Below are 21,546 nucleotides of genomic sequence, written 5' to 3' on the forward strand. Positions count from 1 at the left end.
AAACAGGGAACATTAAGGATAGTATGAGCACAGGAGCGCCGTGGTCCCGTGGTTAGCGTGAGGAGCTGTGGAACGAGATGTCATTGGTTCAAATCTTCCCTTGAGTCAAAAGTTTAATTTTTTATTTTCAGACAATTATCAAAGTTCAGGCACACACACACATAATCAACTTCACTCTCCAAAATTCCAGGACATGTTCAGATTTGCTTGGACATATGCAGGATTTGATGGTCTACACATGGAAAAATTTGAAAACTTTAAAATCATACGTTCTCAGAGCACAGGGAAAACTGTGAAAGTGTTGCATTCATTTGTTGCAGTTTATGTGACAAACTCTTATGTTTTCATCACTTTTTTTGGAATGATTATCACATCCACAAGAAAACCTAAATCGGGCAAGGTAGAAGAATCTTTTTACCCATTCGCCAAGTGCACAAGTTAGGTGGGTTGACAACATATTCCTGTCATGTGACGCACAGGCCCTCACCAGTGTCATATAGAAAATATCAGACGTGTTTTCCTGTGAAGAAATCGGTTGACCTATGACCTTGCGATCAAATGTTTTCGGTTTCCATTGGAGAGGCAAGTCCTTTCATCTACTAATCGCACGGTTTTGCGGTGCGGTCACAAAACACAGACACTAAACTTATTACAGTGAACAGAGACATCATTGAACGAACGGACAGATCATAAATTTGTGAAAATAAAGAAAGTAAACTTTTCCCTCGAGGGAAGACCTGAACCAAGGACCTCTCATTCCGCAGCTGCTCACGCTAACCACGGGACCCCAGCGCTCCTGAGCTCACACTATCCTTGATGTTGCCTATCTTGCACATGGACTACTCAGTTTGTATATTTTGCTTATTTTTTTCATAGTTCCACACAACTTCTTCCTGTTTTCTCGATTGATCTGTGTTCAGTTTTTCAAGGCCTATCCACTGTGCCAACTTACAACTAAATCTGAGAGGGGTGCGATGGGGAGGTTCCCTTGTAAGAAAAACTGCTGTTCTCCACAAGAAATGTTCTCAAAAATTACTTATTACCTGATGTCTTAAGACAGTCAGAAGTAGAAAATATTTTTAATAATCAGTTTTCAAGTGTTGTAGAGAAAATAGGACCCAACTATTCATTAGAAAATGCAGGCCAGTGTATGGAAGAGGCAATACCTATGCAATTTGATAAAACTGAAATTCAACCGACATCTTCAACAGAAATTAGAAAAATAATAAATTCACTCAAATGTAAAAGCTCTCACAGAATTGATGGCATTTCCAACAGAGTACTAAAAGCTTGTTCCCAACAAATAAGTAGGATTCTCAGCCACATACGTAGTAGCTCATTGAAACAGGGTATTTTTCCAGATAGACTGAAGTACAGTATTGTTAAACCGTTGCATAAAAAATCTCACTTCTGACAGCTTTACCCAAAATTCATGAAAAAGTAATGCATTCAAGAGAAGTATCACATATTTGTAAAAATGAAGTACTAAGAAAATGTGAATTTGGTTTTCAGAAAGGCTTTTCAACAGAAAATGCTATATATGCTTTCAATGACCAAATATTAAAAGCAATGAATAACCGAACATCACCCATTGGTATAGTTTGTGATCTCTCAAAGGCTATAGATTGTGTGAATCATGAAATTCTTCTAGATAAGTATTGTGGTGACTGGGACAGTGCACAAACGGTTTAATTTATATTTGTTGTTGTTGTTGTTTTTTGGGGAAGGAGACCAGACAGCGAAGTCATCGGTCTCATCGGATTAGGGAAGGATGGGGAAGGAAGTCGGCCGTGCCCTTGCAAAGGAACCATCCCGGCATTTGCCTGGAGCGATTTAGGGAAATCACGGAAAACCTAAATCAGGATGGCCGGACGCGGGATTGAACCGTCGTCCTCCCGAATGCGAGTCCAGTGTCTAACCACTACGCCACCTCGCTCGGTAATTTATATTTAACTGGAAGAATGCAGAAAGTTGAAATTAACAGTACTGGTAGTCTGCAAAAATTAGCAGATTCCTCTAACTAGGAAGGTATCAAGAATGGTGTCCCACAGGGTTCAATCTTGGATCCCTTATTGTTCTTAAGGTATATTAATAACTTGCCATTCTATATTCATGAAGATGCAAAGCTAGTTCCTTTTGCTGATGATACAAGTATAGTAATCACACCCCAACAAACAAGAATCAGCAGAGGAAGTTTTAAATAATGCCTTTCAGGAAATTATTAAGTGGTTCTCTGCAAGTCGGCTTTCACTAAATTTTGAGAAAACACAGTTTATACAATTCTGTACAGTAAATGGCATAACATTATAGATAAATATAGACAATGAACACAAGTCTGTCGCTAAGGCAGAATATTCAAAATTTCTGGGTGTGTGCATTGATGAGAAATTTAATTGGAAGAAACACATCCATGATCTGCTGAAATGATTAGGTTCAGCTACTTATGCTATTAGGGTTATTGCAAATTTTGGTGATAAACATGTCAGTAAATTAGCCTACTATGCCTATTTTCATTCACTGCTTTCATATGGCATCATATTTTGGGGCAATTCATCATTCAGAGAGAAAGTATTCACTGCACGAAAGTGTGTATCCAGAATAAGAGCTGCAGCCCACCCAAGATCACATTGCAGACATTTCTACATCTACATACATACTCCACAATCCACCATACGGTGTGTGGCGGAGGGTATCTCGTACCACAACTAGCATTTCTCTCCCTGTTCCACTCCCAAACAGAATGAGGGAAAAATGACTGCCTATATGCCATTTATTTAAGGAACTTGGTATATTCACAGTACCTTCGCAATACATATATCCAGTTATGAAATTTGTTATTAACAACCCATCCCCATTCAAAAATAACAGCGAAGTGCACAGCTACAACACTAAATGAAAGGATGATCTTCACTGTTCTGGATTAAATATGACGTTGCCACAGAAAGGAGTGAATGATACTGACACAAAGATCTTTGTGTCTTTTGCCGAATAGCATTAAAAGTCTGACAGATAGCCAAGCAACATTTAAAAGCAAATTAAAAGAATTTCTGAATGACAACTCCTTCTACTCATTAGATGCATTTTCAGATATGAAGTAGTAGCTGTAAAAAAGATTTTAATTAATTATTTTGTATAAAGAAAACTTATGTTAAAGTGACATGTTCCAGGTAACTACGAAATGTCATATTCATGATCTATGGAACAAGTATTTATGTATGTTATGTCCTTCCGTTAGTGTGTGGATTCCATAAGACTGGAGACATACCATCATCAGCCTTTCAGAAAAATGTCAGACACACAATCCTGAATATACAAAGGTAGATACCTGTGATAATTATCACACAATCAGGTTAGCAGATCGCGAATTCTAATTGCTGTCAAGAATGATACACAAAAGAATGGAAAAGAGAACTGAGAATCTACTGGATGTTTATCAGTCTGGCTTTAGGAATGGGAAAGGCACCAGAGAGGCAGTTCTGACATTGCACTTCACAATGGAGGCAAGAGTGAAGGGAAGTCAAGGCACCTTTATACGATTTGTCAACTCAAAAAAATGTTCAGCACTCTAAAATGGTGCAAATTGCTCAGAACTCTCAGAAAAACATGTCTAAGCAACTGGGAAAGATGTGCAATACAGAATGTTTTCAAGATCCAAAATGGAACAATAAAAAATTGAAGGTGCTTGGATTAAAATGGGCATAAGGCATGGAAGCAATCTTTTTCCTCAACTGTTCAACTTGTACAACAGAAAAGCAATGATGGAACTTAACAATAAAATAAGATAAAAAAGAAAAAAAAGGAATGGTTAAGGAGTGGGATTAATATTCATGGTGAAAGTATATCAACTATAAGATTTGCTCATGACACTGCTATACTCATAGAAATTAAGGAATAATTGTGGGGCCTGTTGAATGGGATGTGGACTGAGAGTAAACCAAAGGAAGATGAACGTAATAAGCAGCAGCAGAAACAAGACTACCAATAAATTGAGGACCACATCAGAGACAAAGTGAACAATTCTGCTATCTTGGAATCAATATTCATGGTGAAAGTATATCAACTATAAGATTTGCTCATGACACTGCTATACTCATAGAAATTAAGGAATAATTGTGGGGCCTGTTGAATGGGATGTGGACTGAGAGTAAACCAAAGGAAGATGAACGTAATAAGCAGCAGCAGAAACAAGACTACCAATAAATTGAGGACCACATCAGAGACAAAGTGAACAATTCTGCTATCTTGGAATCAACATAATCCTTGATGGATAAAACGAAGAAGAAGCAGACTGGCACAGGCAAAGAGAGTATTCATTTTGCACTCTTAACATTGATGCCTTTGCTTTTAGTTTCATCAATGTTATTTAAATTCTCTACATGCTACAACTGTTTTTGTGGTGAACATTTCCTTGTTTATTTTTTCTTCTTCTTCCTGTATCCATTTCACATCAGCTCAAATGCACTTCCACCTGATTTTATCCTTAAATTATGCAAGTTGCTCTACTGTTTCCTCTTCGTGAACATTCTGCATTTTCCTTCTTTTGTCAAGCAATTTGAGTATTTCTTCTTTACCTGATGTTTCTCTCGGTTCTCTTCCTGGAACTAATATTTTTCTATGCATGAAATGTATTTGCAGTTGCAAATATGGATGACCTTCAGCTGTATAACGGAATTACAACAATGAAAATTTGTGCCGAACCAGGAATCGAACACAGATTTTCCAATGCACACAGTCGCCTTAAAATTTGGCATCCAAGCATGACTCAAACACTTCCGTACATCGTCAATCATTTGTCTGTAACTTGTACTCTTACATCCATTATGTGTATTCCCATACAGGGAAGACATTTTACATGAAAGTTGCTCGCCCAGTGTCGGCGGACATATACGATATTGGAATGCATGTGTTATTCCGAATGAAGATGCAGTGTTCCTTTGGACATGCATGCACATAGAAAGGAACACTGCTTCATAGTTTGGAATAATTACACAAGCACTGCAATACTGTATTGTTTATTTTTCTGTCCAACATCAGTGATTGCCGTCCAATATCAGTGATTGTCCTTTAAGCGATGTCCATTCCTCTTCAACTGGACTGCCTACAGTGGTATTCAGTATCAGAATACTTACAGCTTAAGAAAACTTCGAATGCACATAATCATGGCTCACTACTTCAGTATCCTATTTCTCTACACTATGATTTTTCCTGACAATTCTCTTAAAACTTCAGTCTAATCCTCACAAATATTAAATTGTGATCTGAGTCAACATCAACAACTCTCAATTACATCTAACAATCCAATACCTGCTTTCGCAATTTCAGCCTCACCATGATGTAATACAGCTGGTACTTTCCATGTGTTTAAGCATGTTCCAAGGATACCACCTCCTCTTGATTCTTGCTAATTACTGTTCACAGCAACCCACTCTTTGCTAAACCTTCTTACACACAACAAATCCTACTTCCATTATTTCATTTTCTGGTGCTGTTGATATTACCCTATATTTGTCTGACTACAAATCCTAATCTTCTTTCCATTTCGCTTCAGTGACTCCTAGTATATCTAGATTAATCATTTGCATTTCCCTTTTCAGATTTTCTAGCTCCCCCACTACATTCAAACTTCTGCCATTCCTGATTCATACACTGCTACCCTTTCACTGATTTTAATTACCTTTTTTCCATCATCACCTCCCTTTGGTTAGCCTCTCCCTGCAATCTATGTATGGGATCAGTCCAAAATCTTTTACAGAGAGAGGTAGAGGGGGGAGGAGAGGGGCGCGATTGGGGGGGGGGAGATGACACTTTTCCAATTACAGGCTACATTTCCTGTGAATATATGTTAGGCTTTACTGCAGTGATTTCCACTGCCTTCTGCATCCTCATGCCATTGATCACTGCCAATTCTTCTACCTCTGGTAATACTCTCCCATCCCGAGAGTAAGAGAGTGCCCTGAATTTCTATCCGGCTCTCCACTCTCTTCGACAAAGCTATTAGCAGCAGGAGGGTGACTCCTTATACCAAATGTCTTTGGGCTTGTTAGGTAATGTTTTTTAATAAAAAATCCAAGGAGTTTTAATTTCTAGTCAATGGTATCAACCTTAGACAATACCAAAAAGAAGAGTAAACATCAATTTAAAAAAGTGTTCTGAACACCACAATGCTCTAACAGGCATGGTCCTGTTGGAGGTTGTATGCTGTTGCCTTCCTATAAATTGACTTAACCAATCAGTTTTATGAGGACCTCCAGTTTAAGGTGGATTCTGAACCATGGTGCAACTCTGCCTTTTTTCATATCAACTAACAACGCACAGTGGCCAGTAGTGATATGCAAGGAAATAAAAACACTTTCCACCTGACAGTGGAATATCATTAAAATATTCATAGAGGGTACTTTTTGGATCACAAAGGTCCAAATACGCTGTTTATCAATTTTATTAGTTTAGATAAAATCTGCCAGCTACAGTTAATCTCACTGCACAAAATTTCCCTCCACACTGCATTTTTGATACTTATCTCTGCATTTCCTTTCAGTGTTAAATATGGTAATTGGTTGATTGCAGGTGTGTGTGTGTGTGTGTGTGTGTGTGTGAAGCACTTTTTGTTGTTTGATAGTGGTGTTACACTGTTTATAAGTTCATATGTTTTTGATATGAAGTGGTCGTTATACCTTGAGTTGCCTAGCTTTCGTTCCAGTCTGATGTTCCTATTAACACTGTCTCTTTCTGGTTCTCTCTGGTAATCATTCTTCTCTAGAAGCAATTGCTGTAAACTATGTAACATGAATCCACATGCAGGTTGTTCTCAGAAATGCTATGGTTCAGCATCTCATTCATTCACTCACACATACATTATGTTACAAATCTTCATCAATATGGGGAATCTTCGGAAACTTGAAACAAGTCAAGGCATGCATTAATAAATAGAAGCAACTATTACACTGTTTCTAAAAGCTATTTTATGAATCACAATAATTCTAACCATTTACACTCAATTTGTGCTTAGAAAATCTAACTGAATACCCCAAATTATCAGTAGAAAACACACATCCCAGAGAAGAAACTTTTGCGTAAGTACTTCATTAACTATAGCAATATCAACGCATTTTCCGTAACGTGCATTACAGGCTAAAGGAGGAAAAGCTTTATGCCCACTCTAAAAAAAAAAAACCATTACTTGTCGACATATTAATTTTTTAAAGGTGTACTGGTTTGTATGTAAGGTCCAGAATCTGAAAATATCTTTTAGCACACTTTTTGCAATATCAATGCTTTTGCAATAGCCTAAGGTATTACCAAGCTGGGGTGGTTTTATGGCCACCACAAAAAATTTAAAAATGCAAATTTCGTAAATCTAACAAAAAATTTTTTAAAAAGATACTGATGTGTAAGTGAGGCCCTGAACTTGAAAACCCAGAATATGATATTCACTGTGGAAAGTGACAGCTACTGCCAAGCCTTAAATTTTTGGGTTAAGTTTAACTGAAAAATTTAAAACACAGTATTTTCAAAACCAGTAGAAAAAGGTTACAAACAGCCATAATTCTTCCTAAAAATTATATTATTTAAGCAACTAGTTTTGATGCTACTGACATGCCATAAATGGTTGCTTAAATAATAATAAAAACAGGAAGAATTATGGCTGCTGATATCCTTTTTCTGAGTTACTGACCAGCTGCAGTCATGCATCCACATCTATATGATGGATCAAATATTTTCAAAAGGTGGGCATAAACTACTCTCTCCTCCCCCACACCGATATTGCAAGGGTTACCTGGGGAAGGCCGCTCTGAAATTACAATCTACTATGGATTAAGTGGATCAAACCAGGCACCTCACAATGAACAATCCAAATGTAACTGGCACGCAGTCGTTTGTACCAATAAAATAACCATCTTGATAGATGGCTTTGTGAGGGGAAAAACAACCCCCCCCCCCCCCCACATTCAAATATATGTTTCACATGCAGCAAAACCTTATCAATGATGGCAGTGTCATCAACAATCCTCTGCCTGAGATCAGTGATGCCTCATACAATTGTCTGATACATAACATCTTTAACAAAACCCTATAGAAATAAGTTGCAGTGACATCTGGTGAAGAAGATGATCCGGGAATTTGATCCACCTTTTCTGGAAATATTTCATTTAGAAACTCACAAACATTTGGTCCCAAATGTGGTGGTGCACTATTGAGCTGGAAAATGATGGTTGGTTGCAGGTCATGTTGTGGTGCCACATATTCCATCAAAAGGTCCATGTTTTAATCTAATCTCCCCTTCCTTCCTAATTCCAGATATTGTCCACAATAAGCAAAGTCTTTCACGAGAAATTTCAGAGGAACCAAGCTTACAATAAACTTCCTAGTTTACTTAGTTTTTCATGTAGAGTTGGCTCCAGTTGTTCTTGTCTAGTGGTCCGATTCTTGAAGCTGAAATTCTCACATTTTAGGTTCTCATGTTTGAAGTGATGTAACCAAGTTTGAATATGGTTGTTGCAGAATTTTTGTTGTTGCATTAATATATTTTGTCACATTTTAGTATATCATACAACCTTTTGAATTTTCACATTAACAAAGTCTAAATTACATTGTTGACCCAAAATACAAAAATACGTCCGATCAGAGGCATGCTTACTACTACCACACACTAACATAACAGTCGCGACACTCACTGCTGTAAAAGTTGTTGCCGTTTGACAGATAGAGCGACACTAGCGCTCCAAGCGGCAGGTAAGGTGAACGTCAGACGCGTTGTAAGCATAATGTTTGTTTACATCCATTTCCTACGTAATTTCCTAATTATTCGAGTTATTTTCTTGCCTCCAAGAGTTTGTTTAGTATCGCAAGTCATATATGTTTCTATTAATGATTCTAAAATAAGCGCAAGTATGGACAAAAACCATGAATAGAGTGGCAAGCTACAACACATTCGTGAAGAAACACTTGTGACATTGGACAGAATTGCAGCTTACCACGTTGATATCAAAAGAATATAAACACACAGATTCACATGTAAGAAGCACAGACATGTACCTCTACATGCAAAAGCGATCGACAGCTCGTTTATCGTTCTGTAGGCCTACTGTGTGTGTCACTGTTGCCTGTTGCCACAAGTACGACCTTAATCTTTATATTATTCAAAGTGGGTAAAGCAACTGCCAAATAGTGGCAGAAATATGCTGAAAACATTATAATGAGCTGATTACATTACATTTCACAAAAACCAAATATTTGAATAATTTTCAAACAATCTGTCTGTTGGCACTTTCCTTGCCCCGTAATAGTTTCGCTCGATCTGCACATTCTGACACTTCACACGCTTTTTTAAGACATGAACAGCTGCACTTAATCTAACCACTTTATCGTCAAAGCACGTCTGTGGTGACGATTCGCACGAATCTGGCACTGATACATGGAGAGCTGAACTGGCTGTTTCTGTGTCATACGACTGTTTTACAGCTTTAGATTGACTGTCGAATCTTTGTGGCAGTTTCCTCTTCATCGTCAGTTGCGGTGGCTTATTTAGGATGTCAAACAGTGTGGGTACTGCATTCCACACGAGTTTGTTATTGTCTGCGTTCATGAACTGGTTTTCTTCGAAATGTAGTGGACAAAACCTAATATTATTATGCGGGTAAACCGGGTCTTTCTTCATAAGGTCTTCTCGTCTGCTATTAACAAGCCATTTTCTGCTCCTAAAACGATACATTCATCATTTATACACATATAGTTTGCAAGTGAATCCTGACGATACAGTTTAGTAACATGATGGTATATACGTCTCAGGAGAGCTGTGGTGTCTTCTTCCTGTTGTTGCTGCAATTTATTGCGCTACAAACGCTCCCGATGGTATAAACCATTGTATAAATCAAAATAATCAATCACTATTCGCTTTCACTATCGCGCCGAACTCACAGTTCAACCTACCAGCCGCTTGGGGCGCTGCTGGCGCTGTAGGCAACAAAATCGAGGCGAAGTGTCGCGACTGTTATGTTAGACTGTGCTACTACTTCACTCTGTGGTAATAACCATATTCCAAAGGGTTTACAATTCTTCTTGACAAATGAATTTCTATTAACTTCAATTATTATTTCGCAAATGAATACAGTAATAAACACAGTAAACAGTACTAGATTGGGTAATTAATAATAGAAATTTTAAGTATGCCACATAACTCGTAATTTCAAATGTTTCTAATCATAAATTTTAGCTTGAAATATAACATACTGTGTATAAAATTATATGAAAGTTCTCAAAAAAGCAGCTGAGATAATACTGACCTATCAAAAATTTGAAAAATAATACTCGTATTGACATCTACTGTTGGGGAAAAGTAATGCTAGAAGAAGATGCCCTGTTATAAGGCACACATTTGTACTTACTGATGTCTCACTGAGGAGAAAAGGACCAATAATGTTATTACATGTGATACAACACCACACTTCCAGCTTTGGTCCATTTAATTGAAGTTCTCACGTCCCACAGGATTCCCTTATCCCACATTGTGAGAGTTCAGTTTCCTCGAAAAATGAAAAGTTGCTTCATCATTGAAACAAACTCTAGGGTGAGGAACGTTTCATCTGATATATTCAATCCAGAATGTGAGCTGCTTTGCTTAACATTTGAACCTATGCCTGTAACAATTGTAATTTGTGGTGTACGACATTGTGCACTATTGAATGTGGTAATTGTAAATGCCTGTAAGCAGTACAGATAGACTTTCTGGGAGAAAGATCTAAGGCTTTTCTTACAGAATCAATGTTTTCCTCAGAAGTTATTAGTCATCCACTCCTCGCTTTACTGAACACTGTCCCCATCTCCATAAATTTCTTGTACTATGCGAGAATTGATGGATGTGGTGATGAATCTCTTCCCTACTTATTTCTGAAATTTCACTAAGTCTGCACATCCAATTTTGTTTCAATAAACCATGATACTGCAATTTCTCTCAAGGAGAAGCCACTTTCTATTGGGTTAATCTCTCAATATTCTGTGCATCAACAGGATACATATAGCACTCAAATGCAATGACATTTTAAATTTTGATAACCACCCAGACCACAACGCTAATCTTACTAAGATATTTTGTCATTTGCCTTTGTAATAGATTTTTGACACTGTAAAGAGATGTTGTAGACACCATGGAGTGGATGAGGTTACATAGCTGAAAGCAGGTGGAGAACCCCAAGGCTGTAAGATGATAGGCAGACCTTTCACGTCTCCAACATGTACCCCTACATCTCAATCATGGGAAACATGGATAAGACAGTCAAATCAATTACATGAAGTAAAGAAAGAAGTACAAAACACCCACATATTAAAATAATGAGAAATGCAAAGGCTTAAAAAGACTGCACAGGTCAGCAGTCACACTGGTTCATCAGTCTGCAACCCACTCTGTACGATAATGTGGCAGGAGACACCCAACTGCCCTATCCAATAGCCAAGCCGACCACACAGGAAATAACTCAAAAGTTTACAAATCATACTTAAGCAACTGAATAAATCCCAAGATCTTTCTCAACACTTGGCTGTTGCTAGCTAGTTTCATGGTTACCAAACAGCAGCAAAATTAAGCCCCTAGTTCCCTGGAGTCAATAATACAGAATCATCCACAAGTAGAGTCTGATATTTTCAAAGTGTCCTTGGTAGTTTTCTCAGTTTAGTGTTCTGCAACTTAATTCCCCTGAATACCTATGAGACCTAAGTTCAGGACGAGTATGATTGACTTTCTAAGAGATCATAGAGATAGGCCTAGTCAGCACTAATGGGTACTGAGGATAGCAGTGAGTTTAGCCTACAACTATTAAGAAAGACTCATCTAATATGGAACAGATGTGACAATGGCAGGGCATTCCATGCCAAGTTGTCTAATTTTGGAAAAAGTTCCCGCATGATCATCATGAAGTTTGCTGGATTTTAGTGTACACATTCATACATGTTCCCAATGGACACTGGTAAATGTTTTTCTTTCATCAATACAATACTTCCACAGAAATAGTCATTTGTGTGACCCCATAATACAACTATTGAAAATGCACCCGAGTTTTCGGGAAATTTGTGTCATGATATCTCGCCAATATTTTCTTCAAAGAAGAAAAACTACTACATCTTGTACAACTTTTCGTGTTCTATTAAGTGAAATAATAAAGATCTCTTCACCAATCTTCATATGGATAATCTGAAGCAAAGTCAGCCAAAACAATAAATACTTGAGAGAACTGTGAAGTTTAGCTTTTTGTACCTCTGGACATAACTGCAGCATAGACCTGAAACTTTGCACGTCGTAACTTATCAATATAAGGTTTTAGAATATAAAATTTCATTGTCCTACTGCTTTCCAGTAGTGTACAAACTTAGCGCAATGTTGAGGATTTTTGTAAAAATGCCAAAAATGGTTATTATTAATACACTTTCGCAGAAAATTAATCTTCTAAAAACCCTTTTAAACCATTTTCGTTGGAAAGACTATGTTCTTAACCACCTAAAAACTAGATTTGGCTTTGCAATGCGAGCATATAAGGCCCTAAAGACCAATGACCAAGACAGAGTGGCATATAAAATATGCCCATATTCTGCTGGTCCTCAAATTAAATCTTACATCTTTTATTATGCTCTCTCTGGAGTAGGTAATATCATAAGACCTGATAATTAGGAAGTGAGAGCGATTCAGAACACATTATCCATTGGCTGCTTACACCATCAATTGCATAAAACCTCAATTTACCTAGGAGAATATTGTGTTTCAAGCAGCCAAATGCCGTAAGACACGTCACAGAAAATACCAACCAGTGCTATTTTGTTATTTAATGCTTGTAAAATTTGAATGAATGTGTAAATGGCATTCTCAGTTTAGAAACTTTCCCTAAATTCAGACTACAATTTACTAAAGATATTATTGTGGCTCTGATGAGATACTGTTGTAGAACCCATTACATGACTGACCATTTATAGACCTTCCATTTAATGCAATGGTGATGTTTTCCTTTTCTGTGGCCTGTTGTCCTGTGTCTTGTTTCACTACATTCCCTGTAGCTGTAGGTCTTGTCCGAATTACTGACAATGCGGATGTTCCTCAATGTTTTAAAAAAAATTTCTTAATAAGTTTCCAGATCATTTTTCCTATGAGAATCCTTCTTAAAACCTACAATGAAATGACCACAGGGTTAGGTAATATCGAAAGTCCTGACTGCTTGCTGCTGTCTGTCACCATAGTAAGGACTACATATTTCTCATAAACAGTTTAAAATTTCCCAGTGGGGATCTATAGACACAATTGAAACTAAACTATTCTTCAATATCAGTTCACCAGCACACACTTCTATGTGCTGACCACTATAAAATTTATTTGCCTCAGTGTTTTTGAACTTGTGTTCTGTCTTAATATAAGTCACAACTCCTCTTTTTGCCACATTAGTTGTATGCGAGTATGTTGCTGGAGTGTAATCTTTTATATGAACTTCTCTAACCCGATGATTATGTGGTACTCAGATAGACACACGGTGTCTATCTTTCCAGAGCTCTCTAAATTTTGCAAACAGACAAGAAGCTTTTCTGTGTAACTACACAGTCCACAAACTATTTGATGAAATAAGCTAATCTTACTTTCCTGCACATTTTTAAACATTTTGTGATGTTCTTCTGATACTGTAACTTCTTTCAAAACAGGATGCCTGAATATAAAACACATATCCCACTGACAGTAGCGATCACAGATATCGTGCTTTGTATGACAGTGACTCCAGCATCTGGTCACCTGGGCATGTGAAACTTCTAGCCAGAATCAGATGCATGTATCACTGGCCAGACTTCTACCAATCTGTTTGACCTTATTTGAGCCACTATAAGGAGTGCCAGTGACAGAAGCATTTGCTGTAATTACATCCAGGCCACCTGATACCAATCCCATATGTAAAAGTCTTATTCCACTTACTTCGAATTGATCTCTTGGGAAGATTCGCGAAGATAACAGATGGGAATCACTGGACAATAGTCTGCACTACTGCCTCACCTGCTATGCTTTCACAAAACTCTGCTGACTGTCAGAGCTATGGAAATTTCAAAGTTCCATATACAGGGTGAGAAGTATTTAAACCAACAAACTCTGGGAGGTTGTAGGGGACATCAAAACAAATATTTTTCCCTAATGTCATTCTCTGCAAGAAGCTCGGCCAACCTCTCTTTCAATCCCCTATTTAGGTGTACAGCATATCTCATATATCATCTCCCAATTGTAACGACAGGTACTGCACTCATACGAGATTTCTGTTTAGCCAGCAGCAGCCTGCTTAAATCCTTGTTTACATGGCTCACAGCAGGGCCAGTCACGGCTCTGCAGGACCTCCACAAAATTGACACTTTTGTATGTATCCGTTAATCCTATTTCAACCACATCATCCCTAACGCAGTAATTTTTCTTTATCCAGGATGTTCCCTGCTCCACCACTATGGTAAACTGATACTCTGTCAAAATCTTTAAACAAATTCCCTTTCCCTTGTGTCATTTGGCTTCACAATTGTGACCCAGTACGCTGTCGCTAGTTTTTCCTGTATCATCTGATCTACATTCCTGCCATCGCTACTAGCACGCGGCAAGACTCTTTTCTTCGTACTCTCTTTCAGTCAACGGAAGCGTCTGATTCCACCTGTCTGCTTTATCTCGTGATGTAATGATGTAGTGTGTGACATAACTACAGTACAGTGTTTTTGAGTTGGTTGTGTTTGTAGATGTTGTGTTGTATTTGATGGTGCCCACTTGTGATTGATGTGGACATGCTGAGTTTAACGTGACATTGGGTTCATTTGAGTTTTAGTTATCATTGTGGTAACACGGTTTCGAGTTTAGGTAGCTAGTGCGGTAACATGGGTTGTGGAAGTGTTTGTTTTCAGTGAGTTACTGATGGTTTTTAACGGAAAGTTGTAATTTAAATTTCTTTTTTGGATATTAATTGTTTCAGGATGGTGCGGTGTTTCTTTATTATTGTATATTTACCTTTTCCCCACCCTAAACCTCCAATTTTCTGCAGATGTTCCATTAGCCTCATTTTCTTGTTGGAGTGAGATGTTATTGTGTCACTTTTATGTTAGGCGTTGTTGGCGTATGTGTGTAGTGAGGACACTGTCGCCATATTGTATATGCTGGAACTAGCTGTTTCTGCCATACTGATGATGTCATGGGTTGAAGCAGACGGGCGGAATCAGACATTTCTGTAATGCCTTCGCTTTTGTATGCATTAATATTGTGACCTGGTGCTGCCTAGGCACAGAAATAGTACGTAGGAAAACTCCCACATACTGAAGGAGGTACAGGCAGGCACTGTATATCATAGGGTAAACTGACACTCTCTGCACACTTAGGGTAGCTAGAAGGTGGGAGGGTTTCTGGCACATGCCAAATCTTGGGCAAAATACAGTATTAGTTTCTTTATTGTGGGACCTGCAGCATGTCTAGTATTAGTTGTTCAGCAATAATGGTGGTGTCAGACTGGCTTACAGGTCTTATTGGACTACACCATCCAGGCAGATAAAGAGGACATCAGTCACCAACTGGATGCCACCAAGGCCTATACGTTTGAAGAAGAAGCATGAGCCCTCTATGATAGTTCTGTACCCTTCCCTTCTTGCATAATTTAATGAAGTAACGGACCCAAGCTAACACGCCTTTGGGAGGTGTGTGTGTGTGTGTGTGTGTGTTTGGACAGGTGAATCTTATGTAACTGAAATGACTGCATACTGTGTGTTTTGTGATTTCTTGGTCCCACCAGAGGACCAGTTTCAATGAAATAGTCCCATGGAAAGAAGAACTGCTGATTCTGCCACATCTAATACTGAAATGCTGTGTCCTGGAGGGCACTGTAAATTGTTGCATGAAGAGGAATGTAAAATTCCGCAGAAGTGCAAAAGGTGCGTCAATCAGCATTCTTGGAAATCCAGTTGGAAAAGTCCAGTCATATATCGGTATAGTAAGGACAACACAACTGGAAAATTAATACTAACATGTAAGATGTCACATACGTTCCAGTCCAGGACGACAGCTGGAGAGAACTGACTGTTAGTAGCCTATGAAGTGCCTCATGAACGCTTTCAAGACAGAAATGTTAGGTTGATGGGAAATCATATCAGTAGCCTCAGCTGTTCATCTGCAGAAACCAGCACGGTTTTAGGAAACTGGTCATGCGAGACACAGCTGGCCCTCTTTGTGCATGATATACAACAGGCTCTAGATACTGGCTCCCAGGTTGATGCCATATTTCTCGACTTTTGAAAGACCTTCGACTCAGTTCCGCACTGTCGCTTGCTACAAAAAGTGCGTGTTTACGGTCTATCCAATGATATATGTGGTTGGATAGAAAGTTTTCTAACAGACAGGGAGCAGTATGTCATGCTGAATGGGGTAGTTACAGTAACAAGAGTGACATCAGGTGTGCCCCAAGGCAGCGTAATAGGTTCTCTGCTTTTTACGATTTACATAAACGATCTGGTTGATTGTACTGACAGCGACCTTAGACTGTTTGCCGATGATGCTGTAGTCTACAGGAAAGTAGTATCACATGAAAGTTGTGAACAAATCAACGTGGATTTGCAGAAAATAAATGCGTGGTGTAATGACTGGCAGTTATCTCTCAATATTAGTAAGTGTAACCTACTGTGTATAACAAGGCGAAAATCCCCATTATTGTATGAGTACAAAATAAATGTTCAGTCTTTGGAAGTGGTAACATCAGTCAAGTATCTGGGTGTGACTATTCGAAACGATCTCAAATGGAATGATCAGGTTACACACGTAATGGGTAAGGCGAGCTCTAGATTGCAGATTATTGGTAGAATCCTGAAGCGATGCAGTCCTTCAACAAAGGAAATAACTTACAATACGTTAGTTCGTCCAGTCTTAGAGTATTGTTCCTCTGTATGGGACCCTTACCAGTTGGGTCTGATTCAAGAGATTGAGAAGGTCCAAAGAAGAGCAGCAAGATTTGTGACTGGTACATTTAGCCATCGCAAAAGTGTTACAAATCTCATAGAAAGTTTGAAGTGGGACACACTTGCAGAGAGACGACGAGCTAAACAGTAGGGGCTGCTCACTAAATTCCGAAATCCAATCTTCACCGAGGATGTAGAGCATATATTATTACCACCAACTTTCAAATCGCGCAATGATCACCATTCAAAGAGAAAGGAAATAAGAGCTTGTACTGAGGTGTTCAGACAGTCCTTTTTCCCTCACGCGATCCGTGAGTGGAACAGAGGGGGTGGGGATATGACTGACGCAAATTGTGCCCTCCGCCACACACCGCTTGGTGGCTAGCAGAGATTATATGTAGATGTAGAACAATGTCAGCTACCCCTCATAAGTAAAACAGAAATTTCAAAGAGTGACTTCTGTGCCCACGCATGTGGGCTCTACTTCCAGCACTATAGTACGCAGCACCTGTTCCCTAAAAATTGGTCTCAAGAACCAAAATACAAACCCTGTCCAATGCTATTGCAGAACCAACTTGGATTTGTCAAAAAACACGTGAACGCTTGCTCACCAGACGTCTACAGTATCTGAAAGTGGATGTCGTGTGCCAAAATCTGTTACAAGTGTGTCAAACAAAAATCAAAATTCATAAGGAAATACTGGTTGCAATTTCTTTTGCCCTCGTGTGCATAATATCTCTGGCAGAGATCACAGCAAGTGGCTCTACCTTCACCTATTTTATTTTCTTGCCCTGTGTTTTGCTTTTCTCCTTGTGCAGTTTGAACGCAAGTTGAGAAATATCGGAGTAGGAATCTGCTACCATCATTCGGCAACCCATGAGCAGGTCTACTGGCACTTGGATGGTAGACAGGGCTTAGTGTTGAGAGGGAAGAGACAATGGGAGAAATGATCCTTGCAATTTATGCAAATTGGTGACTGTTTGTTTGGGGTATTTTCATGTGGTGGCCACCTGCAGTCTCCACAAATTGGATCATTTGTGGATGCATGACATACAGCCAAAACATACGCACCCGAATCATCTCATGAGAGCGGTATTTAAGCGTTCACTTTACATTCATATAGCATTATTTTTCACTTTTTCTTGCAACAAGTCACCTTTAAAGGTCAAAATAAATGATCCGGATAACTTTTGGTAGATACGGGATACAGCTGACAGAACGGACAACTCGTCTTTCTACATCTGCATGTAAATCAACATAAGTCTGAAGTATGTAACTGCAGGAAATAAAGTTCTTGAACAATATTAAGGCCCCAATGAGGTATGGTGATTAAAAGAGGAATGTCATCCAGTTTAATGCAGGAGCATAGCAGCTATGACTGAGTGGCGTATGCTGCTTTGGTCAATATAGATCTACTTCGTGTTTTATCTATCAAAGCAACTAGCCTACTCTAAATTCGCCTTCATCTATTCTACAAAGAATAAAGATTTAGTAACCATGAAAGGTGCACTGCCTGTCCTGGTACACATGCAAGAACTATGCTGATTATCCGACTCCCTTGTCTGGTGAACCACTTTTTCTCCTGGAGCATAAGGAGGGGATGGAGACATCCAATATGTCATTCAGTTCTTTCAGATGAGAGTGCCATTATCACCAGTGTCAAACAATATGAGTTTCTTCATTGGCACTCATTGGATTGGACTAACGATTCTAAGAGACCAAACTATTAGATCATCAATTTCTCCATCCTGGGAGCATCAAATCAATAAGAAATCTAAAAAGAGTGAGATAGAGAGCCAAAGCACTATTATTATGTTTGTCTGGAATGAAAAAGGTAGAAGGGAAGGATGAAACCAGCTTTCAAGTGATGGTAAGTACCATTATGAGGGGAAAGTAAGTGGTTGAAAACTGCAGAAGGCCCTCCAGAGACAGTCAAGTGGAGGAAGGCATAGAGGCCTAAATCGTTCATTAAAGTGGCAGGCCATTGATCATTATAAAAGCCTAATGAGATGGTCAGCTTAATAAAATGATTGGATTAAATGAGGTAACATTTTTAGATTATAATAATGATGGATGTAAAAGGGGGGAAAAAAAACCCAAGAAAGTGGATCAGCCCAACCCACCAGCCAGAGACCTCGACCATGGGAGGGTAACATCACACCATCTCGCCTACAAGTAACAACATTCTGATTCCACATCTGACTAAAAAGTGCAAAATATAACGTTTATATTTTAAGGGTAAACTATTCAGTATCAGGCGATGTGATAAAGACCTGGGACTGTGTCATGGCACTGTACTAACAGACTGAGGCGTTATGAAGTTGGTGTACTGTCTGTCCATAGTTCGGCTGTGGTTACAAAATATTTTGATTCCATATGTAAATAAATGATTATGTACACTTTTGTTCGGAATGTTAACATTCAATCACCACGGTCACCAAAAATGAATGACAATTATTAGTGAGCACAAGAGAGTCACTGAACTGCTCATCCAATTCCAGTAGGCAGCCTCCTACACTGTTGCTGAATGGAATTTGAAAAGGGGGAAGTGACAGTAATACATGAAATACCATCTGCCACACATCACAAGGTGGCTCATGGAGGAAAGCTGTAAATTTATTACTATACAGAATATTATGAAAGTTTTGTTGTTTGGTGTTCCAGTGGCGGAAGTTCAAACCTTTCAACACATACGAATTGCACCAATCAGTTCAAGCTGATCCCAATTTTGAACTCTCAGAAGAAACAGTGTGACAACTATGTCTTTCAAAATTAATTTCAAACAATACAATTAAAAGAAATTAAATGAATATCTTTTCAGGTACCGTGTACAAAATGGTAATAAGTTGCTGATACATAGCACACCCCAACAGTTTATCACAGAGAATGATTCTTTGGTCAAATGTTTGTCACAATTTGAAATACTTCATGTTATATAGTCTTCTGTGGGTAGGTGTACTAGGTTACGCAGTCACTATGTCTAAGGACACACTTCTAGGTATAAAAGTATCATTTATACATAGGTAAAAACTCTGAGCACAGCACACACCAACAAGAGGCACAATTATATCACCTTTTAATGTAAGTTATCCCCTTCCTTATTATTCTTTATGCAATTTCTGTGACACAAGTACAGGCTAACTAATGATGCACACACTGTTTTATCAACTATAAACAAGTCATTTTGCATGCAGATTAATGATATAAATATTTTCTACCTGAAACAAAATAAGCTATCCCATCATATTGAAAAACAAACAAGTAAATTACACAAAATGGTGTTCCAAACTGAAATGGACATAGAGTTCCAACTCTCACGAAACCTAAACTTGACCACTATGGAGCTCATTGCAGTTCTCAACTGTCAACCACAATTGAATGAAGCGAAGTATAAACTGACCCACACATACATTTTTACGACTGCTGAATTGACATGTAGGTTGAACAGAAAAATAATATTGACGTGGATGTGTAAATTACTTTGACAACAAATTTAGAAAAAATATCTTAAACTGACAAAAGCAAAGACAACAAAAGCCATTCAGACTGAGATAACCTTCCAAACAGATATTGCAAAAAGAAACATATGCAGGTGCACGTTTTGTTTTCACGGCATAAAAAGGTAATTACTTATGCTTAAATGACTTCCAAAATCCGTCAACAGCTATAAAATGATAAGTGTGCGGCAATCATCTTCATCTTTACTGTTTCCACGCGGATGCAGTTACCGCAAATTTACATCACAGCATGAACAGTAGTACCAAACAGATGACTGAAGCTATAAGACTGAAAGCCGGATTCTGGCTCGTACACGGGACACTCTTTTCTGTTACAATATATAAAGCTTTCGCAATTTGTTCACAATTAGATCTGCCAAGTTGTTCCGTTTTCTACGTCCTGAACGACCCCGCAGAAAGTAATACGTTTGAATCCTGCAGCTTACGCTATCAATTCAGCCTTCACTACAATATGTACCACGGGAATTTATGGTCAGTAAATAAGCCATCGTTTGTCTCCTTGCATTTCCATCATCAGAAATCACAAGATACATAGCCTGCTAAAGTGTATTTATAGTGTACAGCTACACACACAGACAACTGCAGAGTTACCGTATATTAAACATGACTACTAGGTATAAAGACAATGAACAAAACACGCAATTACACGAATGCTGTACTTACTATTTACAATAAACATTCCACAAAATTTACGAATTTCCTTACATGATTACCTTTGCAGATTATCCGAATGCCTGTTGACAATATAACAAGCGAAACACGCTGAGGTCCAGATATTTAACACCTCTACATCAGATTTTGTCCTCATAAGCCAGTAGTAGGAACTCACAGCACAACATTGTTCACACGCATTCAAACACCACCACAAGGAAAATGATTGGTGTTTCCAAAACTTCCTCCGACTTTCAAATCAAACCAAAGATGCATGTTGTCTTACTTATGTCTCGGGACAGCCGGTTGCGCTCGGCTGACTTCGGGTCAGTTCGTAGCGCTTCATGGTGGGGGACTATCGGGTCAGTTCGTAGCGCTTCATGGTGGGAGACTTTCGTGGTGGGGCATCACGTGACCATGTGCAGACCTGCGGCATGTTGAGAGGACATACAGAGTT

The 21,546-nt window shown here is 38.6% G+C and overlaps 1 protein-coding gene across 1 annotated transcript in view; it reads right to left on the minus strand.

Annotated features, from left to right (window-relative positions):
- LOC124779919 overlaps nt 1–21,343 on the minus strand; it is a 241,475-nt gene extending 220,132 nt beyond the window's left edge. Inside the window, exon 1 of the mRNA XM_047253747.1 lies at nt 21,152–21,343. The gene's annotated coding sequence lies outside the window, so the exon portion shown is untranslated. The remainder of the gene's footprint in view (nt 1–21,151) is intronic.
- Between the last annotated feature and the right edge of the window lie 203 nt (nt 21,344–21,546).

Source organism: Schistocerca piceifrons, chromosome 1 (assembly GCF_021461385.2).
Source record: "Schistocerca piceifrons isolate TAMUIC-IGC-003096 chromosome 1, iqSchPice1.1, whole genome shotgun sequence".
Lineage (NCBI taxonomy): Eukaryota > Metazoa > Arthropoda > Insecta > Orthoptera > Acrididae > Schistocerca > Schistocerca piceifrons.